Genomic DNA, 13,203 nt, shown 5'->3' on the forward strand with positions numbered 1-13,203 from the left:
CTGGATAGTCTGGCCATGTCTGCTGTTTCTAAGAGGAATACTCCTGGGAACAGTAGTCCTAGGTAACATGTACCTCCCCAGTTTCTGGGCAACCAAGGATATGCTTACTCTCCACATATAAAATAAACTGGATCACCTACATATACTGGTTCTATTTCCCATTTTAATACCACTGTATTCATGCATCCAGTATATGTTCCGACTGAAAAAGAGCCTTTATTTTTTAGACAAAAAGGGACAGTTCTTGGGCTATAATTCACTGTGTAAGATGGGGGGATTGCATCTTTGTCCCCTTCTGTTCTTACACGAAACGTCATTACAGATGTATTTTCTGGTGGGGACAATCTATCTCGTCTATTTTGTCGTGTTATGTTTTGTGTACTTTTCCTCGTGGGCTCTGGGGCTATTAATTGTGCTTTATGGAAAATGGAACAACCCACGGGCTTCATTATTATCTCCTCAAACTCATTCATGTTGGTGCTGTCTAATTGACCCGTATTACTCTCATTCCATTTCCCATAGAACATTGCACCTAAAGATGCACTACATTCAGAAATTAATGGTAATGGCTGCACATACCACCCTATTCCTTTCCCAGCATGCTGTGGTAAATGGGCACATACCCAGCAGTTTGTTTTCTTCAGAATTGCATGTGTCATGTTCATGATTAATAACAACTTGTTATTCCCGAAACCTTCCCTATGTCTTTCTTCCATTGGGGGCAGAGTATAAGTAATCACCTGAACCGGGCTTTCAGTAATGGATATATTAACTATTGGTAAAAACATTTCTAATGGGTGTATCGATTCCACATACCATAATATTAAGGCTGTCGTTATTGGTGCTACCACGCTCATAAAGCACATCATTATTGTCAGTCCCAGCATACAATTCGTTTTACCATGCGTTTTTCTTAAGATTACAGTCTTTATAATTTGCTCATTCTCAGCGGTGGTGCAGGAGGAGGCTAGACCAGTCCCGACATGTTTCTCATCGTCCTTCTTCTTCCTTATTACAGTTCGTCGTGGATATCTCTCTTCGTCGCGCTTGCTCTGATGTTAATAAATTAAACGGAATTGTCACAGTTCAGTTCTGCCAGTCCTTTATAGCCTGGATTTGCTTATTCATTTTTAGGCAAGATCACTTGTCCTTTCTCATACTGCTCAAAGGACTCTTGATCAGTTATCTTTTGCCTTAGTACCATGTTCGCCCAGCTTGTCCGCTCTGGTTCCTGACACATGTACTTTTATGATCGCACTGAGGAGCCGCGGGTCTTGAATTGTACGACTTTCACAATTCTCGCGCTTCTCTCCTCTACACCTCTAGTTCCTTCTCTGTCCATGAGCAGAACCAGAGGTTGACATAAACACCAAAGAACTGTGGATCACTTCGCCTCACTCCTGGTATCGTGTGATCCGTGAACAGTGCCGGTGCACTTCCAGATTCAGGCTCAAAGTCAGCCTGTGGCGCTACTGTAGGTGCTGGTGTGCGCCACGCCAGTGATGCAGATTCGGTCTTTGGCGTGCTGGCAAGTGCTGGTGGGCACCAAAGAGGTACATGTTTTGTGTCTGCTGGTATTTGCAAGGCAGATTTCGTGTTGGCCAACAGTGATGTCGATTCTGCTGGGCAACATTGGGGCACTCTTTGCCCTTCCCCCTTTTTGGGAATCGTCTCAGGCTTTGTTTCGAGTTTCACTTCTTGTTTGGGTAGATTTGGTGGCTGCTTACTGGCAACAGTTTCTTCAGTTTCTGGGACCGCTGTCTCTTTCCGGTCATCTGGGTCAGGTAAGTCTTTCATTGAAGTTGGAATCTTTTTGGCATGGGTGGCATGGATCCACGACTTCCGTCCATCCATCCGTATCGCCGTCTGCGTCGCCAAGAGTACTTGATGGGGCCCGCGCCACCTGGGTGCTAACAATGACTTTCTTTCAAAATTCTTTAGCAGAACCCAGTCTCCTGGCTCCAGCGCGTGCCCCGACTGGTGTATCTCACTGGTAATGCCTCCTGCACCTGCTGATGAATCAAACGCAATTTCTGCATTAAAAGGCCACAATGAGTACTAAGCACAGGATGTTCTACCTCACTAAGTCGTTTTGGCTGTGGTGCGCACCATACATTTGCCGGCCTTCCCATTACGATCTCGTACGGGGAGAGCCCAGTTTTAGCATGTACAGACGTACGCATGCATAATAGCGCTATTGGTAATGCATCCACCCAACTCAACTTGCTTCCCGCACAAATCTTGCTAATCTTTGATTTAAGTATCCCGTTGTGCCTCTCCACAAGACCGGCAGAACTCGGATGCCTTGAACTATGGAATCTCTTATCAATCTGAAGACCCACACATATCTGTAACACCACTGCACCCACAAAATGTGGGTCATTATCGGACCATAAGGCACGGGGCAAGCCAACTCTGGAAAAGTATTCCTTAAGCATTACTTATGCCGTGCTCATTGCTGTGCAGTCCTTCAAGGGATATGCCTCCACCCACTTACTGAATGCATAGATCACCACTAAGACGTATTTTAAGTTTTGGCATCTCTCCATCTCTATTAAATTAAAATGGATCACCTCAAATGGCATAGAGGGCGGGCCAAAACTGCCCATTGGAGTCACTGTTCCCTTTCCTACATTGTGTTGCAAACACGTGATACAGTTCTGTACCAACCTCTCTGCATTCTTTTTTATGTTTGCATTCTGCCATACTGTAGATAGGTGCTGTATTATTTTTTTTGCACAGATGTGGGTAGGGCTGTGGGCCATTGTGACCATTGCAGTCACATAGGAATTTGGCAACATCCAGTTTCTAGTTCCCTTGTCCACCCAACAACCTTCCAGATCTAACTCAGCAGAGCCCTCTGCCCACCCTTGTATTTCATCGGCCGTAGCTTCGGCCTGCATTTCTTTGACAGTGGCAACTCCATTTTCTATCATACAGGGTACTTCCTCAGTCTGAACCGTAATCATTTTGGTATATAAATTAGTGGCAGTTTGTTTCACAATTCTGTCTGCAAACGCGTTTCCCTCTCCTATTTTGCATGTTACTTTTTTATGTGCCTCGCTGCTAGGCGCTTTGGAAACGTGAGTGCAGACAGTAATCGTACAATCAAAGGGCCATGTTGATTCTGGAACCATGTGATGTCAAGAAACCTCTCTCAGCCCAGAGTCGACCAAAGTTATGAACCACCCCAAAAGCATACTGGCTATCAGTATATATATTCACATTCAACTGTTCAGAAATCTCGCAGGCTCTGGTCAATCCTATTATTTCTGTGGCTTGTGCCGAATTGTAGGGAATTCTTTTGCTTTCTACAACGCTCTCTAGGGTAGTGATAGTATATGCGGCAGTTGTCGTGCCATCTGGTAATTTAAAACATGAGCCGCCACAAAATAACTCTCCATCCGGCTCTTTCTGTGGGGTATCACTTAAATCAACTCTCCCCTTGGTTTCTTCCTCAGTGACCACTAAGCAATCGTGGGGGGGGGTGATTCATTCTCCCCAATTTCTTTTATGGGTAGTGGCATTAATTCTGCAGGATTCAAACCGCTACACCTCATAATTTGGATATGGGGCGCGAACAAGATAATCTCATATCTTGTCAATCTAGCAGAGGTGAGGTGTTGCGTCTGTGTCCTATTTAATAGAACGTCTATGGCATGTGGCACCATCAGAATTAAAGTGTGCCCCAATACCATCCCTTCCGTTTGTTTCACTGACGCAGCAGCCGCCGCGACAGATCGCAAACATTGTGGCAGTGCGCGCGCTACAGGGTCCAGCGCAGAAGAAAAATAGCCGCACGGCCTATTTCTCCCACCTTGTTCCTGTGTCAAAACCGCCAATGCACATCCTTCACTTTCACACACAAACAGTCTAAAAATGTTCTCATAGTTCGGCGTACCCAAAACTGGAGCCGAGCATAATGCAGTTTTCAATTGATCAAATGCTTCCTGACATTCCTCATCCCACTGTAACGGCATAACCGCATCTTTTTAGTCAAATTCACCATCGGTTTCACAATTAACGCAAAATTACCAATCCATCTTCGGCAATATGAAGCCATGCCTATTATGGCTCTGACTCCCTTCTGTCTCTTTGGAATAGGCATACAAGAAATACTTTCTATGCGTTCTGGCGTTAGCCTTCTCCCTTCTTTCGAAAGTAGGTAGCCCAAATAGGCCACCTCCTTTCGATTATATTGAAATTTTTTCAAACTAGCTTTATGGCCATGTGCCGCTAGGTGTGACAGTAGTAATACAGTGCTTCCTTTACAAATCTCCTCTGTGTCTGCAGCTAACAATAGATCGTCTATGTATTGCAAGATTACACAACCCACTGGTAATTCTAGCATGTCTAGCTGCTCTTTTAATGCTCTACTGTAAATACTCAGACTTTCCGTGTAACCTTGTGGAATCCGCGTGAATGTAAATGATCGTCCTCCTAATTTGAACGCGAACAAATATCTGCTGTCCTTGTCCACTGGAATGCTGAAGAACGCGTTTTTTAAATCCAATCCACTACACTAAAATATTCTGCTGAAACAGGTATCATTGTCAATATTGTAGTGACATCTGGCACTAAAGGAAATTGTGGATCTACTACCTTGTTTAATGCGCGCAAATCAATTATAAAACGGTATGGTACTTCATTGCCTCCTTTTTTATAAACTGGAAGAATCGGGCTTTTACATGTACTGCCTGTAATTTCTTCAATTACCCCTAATTTCACCAAATCTGTAACAATACTCTTCAATCCTTTCTCACCTTCAGCTGAAATTCTATATTGGGGAATTCACAGTAGGGGGTAACACCTTCTTTCAAAATTATCTTTATTGGCTCTATTTTCAAGCATCCTAAATCATTGTCATGCATTGCCCATATACAGGTTGGCACTTTACTTAGTTCTCCTGGTAAAGTTTCGGATATGAATTCTGACACAGGGGCATCATGTGGCCAAATCGTTAGGAACACCCCGTCTGCCGTGCAATGTATAACGGAACCTAATTTTTTCAACAAATGTAATCCCAACAGGTTCTCCCCACAATTTTCTGTTAAAAGGAAAGGACAATGTTCAGTAAATGGTCCTATAGTAACTGTGACTGGTTTGGACACTGGGTTTATGACTGGTGTACCTGCGAACCCTACGGAAACATTCTTTTGCCCTGACAGTGGTATATCCGGAACCAAGTGGTGGTCTATTGAACACTTCTGCGCTCCTGCATCTACAAGAAAGCGGTGCTCCTCATTCCCGACTCTCATTTCTACGTAGGGTCCTCTCTGATTCACAGGAATAGACACTGGTTCCGACCCCTGTCCTGGGCTGTCCTATTGGGGAAATAACACATCGTCCGATGTGTAATCATTGCTGTTACTGTAATACGTGTTTGGCTGTGTATCGAAAACGTTCCCACTCTTTCCTCTATTTCCCCCACTCTGGTTTCCATACTGTTGGTTTTGCTGTGCCAGGCTCTGGTTAGGGGCATTTTGGGTTTGGGCTTGGTTTTGATTACCTCCGTTATTGTGGTGCTGCTGAATACTATTCCTATTCGGTCCATTCGCTCCTTGGTGTCCTCTATGCTGTCTCCTCTGACCAGAACCATTTCTATTCTGTAGATGCAGACATTGCGCTCGCCAGTGTCCTTCCTCCTTACAATATGCACACTGATTGGGTCCCACTGTTCCCCCATGCATATTCGAATTACTCCTTCCTTGTGCATTCCCTCTCCCTCTATTGTGTCCTACTACTTGCTGAAGTAGTACCTGTGTTTTCAATAGGCATTCTTTCAAGTCTGCCCCATCTGTTTTAGCAGCGATAATTCGTCCACCATTTCCTTCTGCCCCGGTGATGGTAACTGCTGCCGTTTATTATGTGCCCCCTTTTTCCCCTTCCGATGTTTCCCGATATCCTTACCCCAGTACCCAGGTGTAGTAAACATTTCGGCATAATCATTATCTAATTCATCTTTAAGTTCAAAAAGTCCATATACATGTTCTCTCACTTCTTCATCCCTCTCCCTACAGCGTGCTAATGCATTCAAATCTAACAATCGCTGCGGTGGTAATTTCCCAATTAACTGTTTCCATTTCTCCACCAAATATTCACCCATGCATTCCGAGACTACCTGCCTTTCGTTGCTTCTTCGGAAGTCAAATATCGAAGCCAATGTTGTCGTCCCATCATTCCCGTCTATATACATCTCTGCCTGTTGCTGCAATTCCACCTTTCTTTCTTTGCTGATCGCGCTGCGAGTTACCCTCGTGCATCCCCGTTGTTCAGTCGCGCGTCTTGCTCGCGTGGTTTCAACTTCAACCCTGGGAGGAACGGACGGTACCGAGTCTGTGTCTAAGGCGGGAGGTGCGGATGGGACGATGGGAACAGGGAGTGTCTGTTGTGGGCCTGGTTGGCTAATAGGAAGTGTTACGTGCGCGGTCTGTGGCTGTGAGAGGGCTTGAGCTACCGGAGGGAGAGCTTGGGCTACGGGGGGGATTTGGGCAATAGTTACCGACATGTCTGGCCTCACTTCTGATCTTGGGCCTTGTTTTGTATGGGTGAATATGTTTTCTATCAATTCATCTGCTATGTGTAATTCTCGTTGTGGATATATTTTTTCTATATTCAACTGGTCATGCCTACCTGCCCTTCTTAGACTCTCAGTCCACTCCTCCTCTTCTTTCTCTTCCGCTACTTCACCTTTCGATTTAAGTCTGCACGCGTGCTTCACTCTACTTCTAAATCGGAGCATTGCTTCCCTCCTCCAGTCTTTAATAGTCTCAAATGCTGCAGGACGCGCTTTCTTTCTTATCAACACCCTTTCCAAGTTATCTATTCTCGCTATCTCAAAACTACCATTAATCGGCCACTGATAGTTTTGTTGCTTTCTGGTTTGCCTATGCCAAGTCTCACAGAATTTTATCGCACCCACTCCATACTTCACATACATCTCATACGCCGGTGTTCCCCCAGGTGGTAGAATTTGGCCATCTTCCAAAGATTGTCTACTACAGCGGAAAAACCCTGCTAGGGTGGACAATACCCCAGGCATGTTTCAACCTTCCCCCTGGTTAATCAACCTTACCTAGGGCGTATGATTTTGCAAAGTCAACTCTCAACCAATATCAGGATTACTTTGAATCGGGGAATGACTCACCTGATAAATCAAGTCGTCCGTATACTGACGCACCAAATGACGTCGTGTCTGCGTTTCTTGGCTTCCGCCTCGTTTCGGGACCCTCGCCTCCTTGTTCTCTAGCCAGGCACGTCGATCAGGGATCAGATGTGTGCAGATCTGCAAAGGAGTCTCTCATTACTTCTACAGGGCGCCCCGAACACCTCTTGATCCCGGCTCGATCGTCCCGTCCTCGCCGTTCTCCGCCCTACTCAATTACAACGTTATGCAATGGAACAAGTGGGGGAGGGTCCCTATTCAGGCACCATCTTGAAAGGGGCCCCTAGGGGTCCCTAACGTCTATGGAAACAAGGCGAGTCACCACACACGATAGATATGCCAGACACAAGGTTGTATTCCCAAAGCTAGGGTTTATTGCATACGTCTCAGTTGGCCAACTCGGTCTCACGCCCCGCGACATGTATCTCTAGACCTCGAGGGACGCAAGAGAGTGAATTACGTACATCAGTTACATATATACAAAATGCATATCAAACAATCAGCTATGACATGTTTAACACCCCCCTTTATTGGGTTTCTTTGAACTTGGTGTGATGATGGACATTTTCGACAACTATGACACCTTCAAACATCTATTCTAGTAACAATTTGCAATTTGTGAGTGAGAAGGCATCATTCAGTTATTGAACAGAACACAGCGCTTCTGTTCTTGGAAGCGAGCTACATACGGGGGGGAGAGTTGCATTCCAGACCTTGCTATCTATGAGGTGCTATTCGTGTCCAGGGGGGCCATAAGAAGAGCATAATTCAAGCCTTTAGCTGCTTTATTCTAACATATTCTACCATATAACGAGACTGGCTGGCAGCTGCGAAATGATTAAATGCCCTGCAGCTCTGCTTCAAGGCTACATTCGGGAGGGAGCCGGGCATTCTTCCTGGCGCTGCCTACGTTGTGTTTCAACGAACTCTTGTTATCCTCGCGGCCCTTCGGCCATGTCCTTTTACGTGCAGACAAGAATGTTTTACAGTCGAGCAGTGTAAGCGGAAAATGTACTGCGAAGCAATAAGAATAGAAAGCAATGAGCAATGGTTAGAAAACAAAATGGCGATTCCTGTTACAGCAAAATGGCCGTTCATTGGCAAACTCGAAAACCTATATTCTGTCATATCGTGCATGAGACGGTTGGCCCACGGCCAGCAACATACGTTTGTGGTCACACAGTGGAGGTATCCATTTTTCTAGACTGACAGAGTGATTTCCATATATAACCTTCAATCTTTAGCCAGAGAGTTGGTGAAATGTTTAGAGCTGCATCCATCCCATAGGTAAGTGCGGGGACCACTTTGGATTTGTAAAAGAGGACTGCTGGTGATAATGAGAATTTGCCATCTCTTCTGTCGACGGGTCTAGTTTGACTGGTCAGGGATTTTGTTTTACTCCAAAGTGCTTGTATCATTGCTTTCTCATTGTTTGTTGAGTCCACCATTATTCCTAAGTATTTAAAGTCCGTTACTAGTTCTATTTTTGTGTTGTTAATAAACCAGTGGGATTTGCTCTTTGTTTCTTTTGTGGTTGTTTTTTTTTTTAGGATTAGGACTTTGGTTTTTGCTGTATTAATTTCCAAGTTGTTTTCTTTAGTGTACCTCTCCAAGTTGGATATCGTTGTAGGCCAATCTGGGTTTGGTCTAGTAGAATAAGATCATCCTCACAAAGAATCCGAGATATTGAGTGGCCGCCTATTTGTGGCGGGAAGGATCTGACAGATTTTTCTGAATATTGAAAGTCGCCAATGTATGCAATGAATAGAGAGGGTACCATGGGACATCCCTGTTTCACTCCTCGTTCTGATCTAATTTCCTCCGAGAGTAGACACTGTTGGCTCAGACGTACTCTGATCTTTGCGTTGGTATGCAAGACAGTTTCTATGATGTCTGGGGGACAATTCCATGTGCTGAGTTTGGACCATAGTTCATGGCAGCTAGAAATACTCTAGGCGAGCCCGACTTAATATGGTTTTTTGGTATGTTGAGTAGGAGAATATTGATGCTACTGCTTGCATTTTTCAGAAAACCAGTTTGGAGATAGTCTGCACTTGGAGATGTTCTGGTCCACTTCTGGAATCTGACTAGTAGTAATGAAGCAAACATTTTTCCAATTATATCTGTCAGTGCTATTGGCCTGTAGTTTAGAGGGTCCTCTCTTTTTCCTTTTTTGAAGATTGGTACGACATTGCTTCCATCCAAGTTGTTGGGATTTGCTTTGATGCTTTGCAAAACTTTGGAAAATTCTACTTATAAAGCACGCCCACTCGTCCGGACTGGACTTGAGGTCAATGTTGGTAAGGCCGTCTGGGCCCAGAGCTCTTGATCTTTTAAGTTCAGAGATTAGTGCTCTGATGTCTTCGATGTCAGTCAGATCTTCCCAGTCATTTACAGCCAAAAAGGGTATCTTCGTTACTTCCGATGTTGCGAAGAGGGCGGAAAAGTGGGCTATCCAATCTGTTTCCGAGATGGCATTAATTAGCCGATTGTTGGATAAGGGATCTTTTGTCTTTATCAGTGCCCAGAAGCCTCTAGAATTTTTATTGTTTAAGATTTTTAGCATATTCTCTGTGTCAGTTTGATAAAGGGTCGCTCTGTGTCCTCGTAGCCAGGTTTTGTAGCTCTTAGTTGCGGCCTTCAGCGTCTCTCTTCCTTCCTCAGAGTTGATTGAAAATATAGGCCGCTTCAGTTTTCGTAGTTCTCTTCTTTTCTCCACTACTGTCTTGTCATATTCGTGAAGTCCTCTGGCCTTCATTCCTTGGCCTTTTCTTGACTTGTAGATCGTCAGGAGAGGGGTATAGTTTGGTCTTTCTATGTTGCCCTCCTGAGAGGAGGTTTTCAGTTTGGCATTATACTTGTCGTGATGTGTCTTATGCCTGCCGCTGTTAATTTAAGGCGCATCTGGTGTCCCCCTTGTTCTACGTTCGAGTTGTAGAGTAGTTTATAGGGGCAGGTGGTGTTCAAGGTGATGCAAAGCATATTATGATCACTTTCATTAGTACGTAGAACCTCAAATTGGTCAATATGAAGTATTAAGTTGTTGGTCGCAAAGATGTAATCTAAAGCTGCCGCCGAGTTTGCTCTTTCCCATGTTGAGAGGCGTGGGCGATTTCCACAGAGTGCTGCTATGTTGTGGATGTTTCTTTGCTTCATGAGGTTCAGCCACAACTTTCCGCTTACCCCCGTGTTGGAGCTTAGGGGGATCTGATTTGTCGTGTCAGATGGTGTGTCACAATTTGCATTTAGGTTCCCGTAGAGGATAATATGATTAATTTCCAGTTCGATTTGAAGTTTGTCCAGTGTGTCTACTACTGCTCTACAAAAATTCTCGTTTGTGGTTTTTTGCGGGTTCCAATATAAGTTTATTATTCCCAGCTTTGTTGTAGTTTTGCTTGTGTTCTCCAAGGTTGATAGGTTTCAAGAGGCCGAGATCACCAAAATTCCATATGCCTCTACTACTTTTTTATCAATGTTTATTCCTGACCCAGAACGTACTGCCGTCAGTAGACCAGATGATGGTCGTCCTAATAATCCTTTCATGGTGGGTGATATCTGTATGTCAAGAACCGGTTTGTCCTGCAGCCAAGTCTCTTGGAGGCATATTATGTCCAGAGTTTCCAAATCTTGCGTCTCACATTTGCTAGATGCTCGTGACCTCGTGTGTTCCAAAAGCACATAGTTACAGGTTTTGTGGATTTCCAGTTGCTGCCCTGAGCAGTGTTTTTTTCATTGTTCTTTTTCTTGCTCCTTGATTGCTATTTTGATGCATTTGGTTTTAGGACGCCTTTCAGCCAGTTCCAAGGTCCGGTTTGTTCTTTATCGATGTGGGGTCTCTTGTCCAAGGTGTTATCATATCGGGCTGAAGTTTTGCGTGGTGAACTTGGGCCTTCTACACGATACACTCTCCGAATGTCGGGATTATTGTTATTTATCTGGTCATTCAAACTGTGTTCTGTCAGAGCACAGTCTGCCTCTTCTACCGTTTTCGTTGTTCTTGTTTCGATAATGGTGGGAGCGGCCCTGTCCGACATAGTCGGAATTGTTTCGAGATGAGTAAAGTTGATTCCGCATTCCCCGAAGCTCCTCTGTTCTTTTGTTGTTATGGTAAACCTTTGTCTTGGACCTGTATTGGGTTGTTGCCCCCTCTTGGTTTTGTGTATTTGCAATTCGTTTGCTGTCCAAAGATGGGTCATGTGGGACTTCTGATATTTTGAAACCTATGTGTTCCAATTCACAATATACTTAATTTTTGATATCCTGAAGGGCTGAGGCCTTTGTATGAAGGTAGGTTTTGGCTTTTTTGTCGTTATGATAGGGTTCGATCAGGACAAAATCTTCGGTTTTTAGTGTCCTTAGTTTTCCCACTTTGCCCAGTATTTCCAGCACCGATTTCCTGTTTAGCACCATATAATTTCTGCCAGGCGCTAGTTGTTCCATCTTAAAGATACGAGTACAATTTGTCTTCAAGGAATTTAGTGGCGCAGTGTGGTGTGATTGCCCTTTTGATGGATTTGTTGCTTTTGTCTGGTCACTTCGATCATTAGGTACCATTTGAGGTCTCTTTGTCACCTGTTTTGATTGGTTTTTATTTGGCGACGGCTCTCTTAGACTTGTCTGAGTGACCAGGATCTCCCTGTCTTGGATTGTTTGATGTTTCTAATGATGGTCTTGTTTGATCCAATTTTATTAAGAGTTGGTTCGAGGTTGTAGTCTCAACTTGATGCTTCTCATGTTGTTTTGGGGTATCCATTCCTTGTGTTTGGTCAGTAAACACTGCCACTTCTTCCACATGGTCTAAGTGTACTGTCAAGTTCATTAGCGACGAGTTGTTTGTGTCCTCATTCAAAGTTCCTGTTGATTTGTCAAGTTCAATCACGTCTTGGACTCTATTTTCCTGAGTTTTCAGTGTGTCAGTTAACTTTTGTACGTTTTTTTTCGCTGGTATGGTCTGAGGTGTTGCTGGAGTCCTTGCTAGTTTGAATATGGCTGGTGTTCTTATAGCTTTGTTTTTCTGGAGTTCCATGCTTACTATACCTGTTACGGACTTGCTCTTCTCTAAGTCGGGCGGTTGAGTTTCAGAGAACACTACAGGTGGTGGTAGAGATTTGGTGTTTTTTGTCAAAGCAGTATTATCTAGTACAGAAGTATCTTGGAATGTTGTTTGCCTTTCTTTTACTGAGTTTGTTTGATATAGATTGGGTGGACAGGTTGCCGATAAATGTTTAAACTTGTCTTCCAAATTCATAAGTCGGAGGTCCCATTGTGGTTTGCGCTCTGCCGATTTTTGTTCTAGCGCTGTGATAAAACCTTCCAGGAAGATTAGTTTGGAGTGCATCATCGCTGTTATTTTTAGTGAGTCCTTCATGGAGTCGTTTATGGACTCGTATAATTTTCCAAAAGGTGCCAGAGTGATGGTAATTGTGGACATTATTGATAGCATGTCTGGCTTTTTTGTAGGCGAATCTTTGTGTGCGTTTGCGAGAATTTCACTCGCTCTTCTGTTTTTATTCAGGTTATGGTCCTCTTTACGTTGATCGTGATGGGGTCGTGGCCTATCCCGCCCGGTTACTTGGTCTTTCAGTTTGTTTAAATCTGCTACAGATAGTGGCTGCTCCGGAGAAGTGTACAATTTTTCCTGCTGCTCACTTGGACCTAAATTCACTGCTTTTGTGGTGTCTGGTTACTTCTGGTCTATGTCGTACTGTTGAGAGTCCAGGATTTGGTCACAGGGAATTTGTTCAGATGGTACATGATCTGTTGAAGGATGGTAGTTATGCCTATTCTTGAAGGAGGCTGTTTGGGAATGAGCTTGCTCATATCTAAGCGTTATGAGAGAGGAGGTCGTAGGTTTCATGGCCTCACGGTCCTTCAAACTGGTGACTTTTATTGCCAGTTCGTCCTGCACCAGCTCAGCGGTGGAATCCTTAATTGAGGGATTGTCAGTGGTGTTTGTGTTGGATAATTGCAGTGCCTCAGAGGCTTTATGTTCGTTGTGATCGTTGATAGTCTCTTGGGTCCCCGTTTTCCGTTGTTTG

Source organism: Ambystoma mexicanum, chromosome 13 (genome assembly GCF_040938575.1).
Source record: "Ambystoma mexicanum isolate Mex_15411 chromosome 13, UKY_AmexF1_1, whole genome shotgun sequence".
Lineage (NCBI taxonomy): Eukaryota > Metazoa > Chordata > Amphibia > Caudata > Ambystomatidae > Ambystoma > Ambystoma mexicanum.